This window comes from Carassius auratus, chromosome 29 (genome assembly GCF_003368295.1).
Source record: "Carassius auratus strain Wakin chromosome 29, ASM336829v1, whole genome shotgun sequence".
In the NCBI taxonomy this organism is placed as follows: Eukaryota; Metazoa; Chordata; class Actinopteri; order Cypriniformes; family Cyprinidae; genus Carassius; species Carassius auratus.
The window spans coordinates 5,907,736-5,910,235 of record NC_039271.1 but is presented as its reverse complement, the minus strand read 5'-3'; the positions used below and the strand labels follow the sequence as shown (position 1 = coordinate 5,910,235).

At 38.5% G+C, this 2,500-nt stretch overlaps 1 protein-coding gene across 1 annotated transcript in view; it reads right to left on the bottom strand.

Annotated features, from left to right (window-relative positions):
- LOC113048467 (glutamate receptor ionotropic, kainate 2-like) overlaps positions 1 to 2,500 on the bottom strand; it is a 39,580-nt gene that overhangs the window by 16,874 nt on the left and 20,206 nt on the right. The gene's annotated exons all lie outside the window — the stretch shown is intronic.

The window sequence follows — 2,500 nt, the reverse complement described above, 5'->3', positions numbered from 1 at the left end:
GTGAGTGATTGAGTGAGTTAGTGAGTTAGTGAGTGTGAGTGAGTGAGTGAGTGAGTGTGTTTGAGTGAGTTAGTGAGTGAGTGAGTGTGTGAGTGATTGAGTGAGTTAGTGAGTGAGTGAGTGTGAGTGAGTGAGTGAGTGAGTGTGAGTGAGTGAGTGAGTGAGTGTGTTTGAGTGAGTGAGTGAGTGTGTGAGTGATTGAATGAGTGAGTGAGTGAGTTAGTGAGTGAGTGTGTGAGTGAATGAGTGTGATTGAGTGAGTGAGTGAGTAAGAGAGGGAATGAGTGAGTGTGAGTGATTGAATGAGTGAGGGAGTGAGTGAGTGTGATTGAGTGAGTGAGTGAGTGTGATTGAGTGAGTGAGTGTCTGTGAGTGTCTGAATGTCTGGGTGATGATGATGATGATGATGAGCTCTTCATCACTACAGTGTTTAATTATAACAAATTTTTCTATGTGGTAAATGTTCTGCAATACAGACTGAAATTGCCGTGGCAACCCTTGTCTCATCACAGGCCTCCTGCTGCATGCTAGCAACAGAGATTCACCACACAGGCAACGGTTTCCATGGCAACTCTGCCTCACTGGTGGCAACAGTTGTCAAGATAATAGAGAGAGAGACCGCAGGTGAGAGAGAGACAGAACTAAGTCTGTGTGTGTGTGTGTGTCTCTCTCTCTCTCTCTCTCTCTCTCTCTCACTCCTATTGCATCAGATATTTATATATTAGTTACTGTATAAGCACACACCGAGGCTCAACAGATGTTATATTACAAATGGATTAATATGCAGTATGCTGAAAAAATGGCACTTATATATTAGTGCAGCTGGAGAAAAAAGGGGAGAGTTTTTGCACTAATTCACTGTGATTGAGACCTGTCTTCCTGCAAATTCCAGTGTGTTAGTATGAGTGAGTGAGTGAGTGAGTGAGTGAGTGTGAATGTGTGTCACTCACTCACTCACTCACACTGTGTAAAATGTAAATGCCGATAGTATGAACAGTTTGAATGAAATCTTTGAATGTTGAACTCTTAGAATTGAAATGCTGATACTTTGAACTGTTTGAATTTAGTCATTGAACGTTGAAATGTTAGAAATGAATCATTGAACAGTGAACTGTTAGAACTGAAATGCTATTAGTTTGAACTGTTTGAACTGAATCATTGAACGTTTGAACTTTGAATTGAATCACTGAACACTTAAATTTTTTTTATTGTTTTTAAATCATTTTTTAATTGTCACCCTAAAAATATGAATCAATCCGCTACAGTCTTCTAGTCTGATCAGCTAAAAACCACACAAAATCCTCTTCCTGAGGAGACCAGGTGAGTCCATTGAGCACCTCAGACAACACACAAACGAACTAATCTAAGTCAATATTCAAATCAGTTTGAACTCATTAACATAAATGATAAGGACCTTCTCCGGTTGCCAGATTGTGTTTCTTCACTTAGCACCAAACTAACACTGCGAGCAGACGCCGCGGTCGGCTGAAGAGTGTCACCATGGTAACAGGGGAACACTCCAGCATCAGGACCAGAAGCGTACAGTACACGAGGGAAACAACATCGCAACTGTCATCAATTAACTCTGGAATCAAAGCCTGACATATGACATAAATAATAGTGTGAGAGAACTGATGTTTTGTCTGTACAGTTACACTAGAAGAGCTTTGACTTTAGTACATATCAGATAACAGAAAGTATGTTTTGAAGAACAATTTTGATCATTTAGACACTTGAAATGTGTGTATCGAGTACAATAAGAAGTGTGTGTGTGTGTGTGTGTGTGTGTGTGTTGGGGCATCTAACAGTCCGCAATCCCCAGAGCATTTCATCTCTTTGTTTTCAGATGATAAGCAACAAACCGCAAATGAACTTGGAGTGAACGCCCGGAGCTCTTTCTGAAGGATAAGTTATATTCCTGCTAATGAATCCCATTATCTTCCGTCTGAAGAGCAGATGAGAGAAAGACATAAACATCCGTAACTCTAATGAAGCGCTTCATCAGCTCACGTCTCCAGACTCATGTCACTTATTTATTATTTAGCCCAGCCCTTTATCTTCTGATATTAATAAGCGTTCAGCGACGAGATGATTTACCGCAGATCTGAAAGCACGCTTGTCTGGAGAAGATCACGGGAGATCTGCACGTCTGCAGAGGACTTTTCCAGGAGAAACAGATGAATATATTTCTCTGAATCACAGATTGATTTTATGAGAAACTGCTGACACACACACACACACACACACACACACACACACACACACACACACACACACACACACACACACATATATATATATATATATATATATACACACACACAAACACAAACATTCACTCACTCTCACACACATTTTTGTTAATATTTATTAATAACAAATATTTGTATTAATTAATAAGATTTTCATATTTAATTAATATTAAAATGTATAATATTAAAATAATAATTAAATTATAGTTTAATAATATATCAATTAAATTATAAAATTATAACAATAT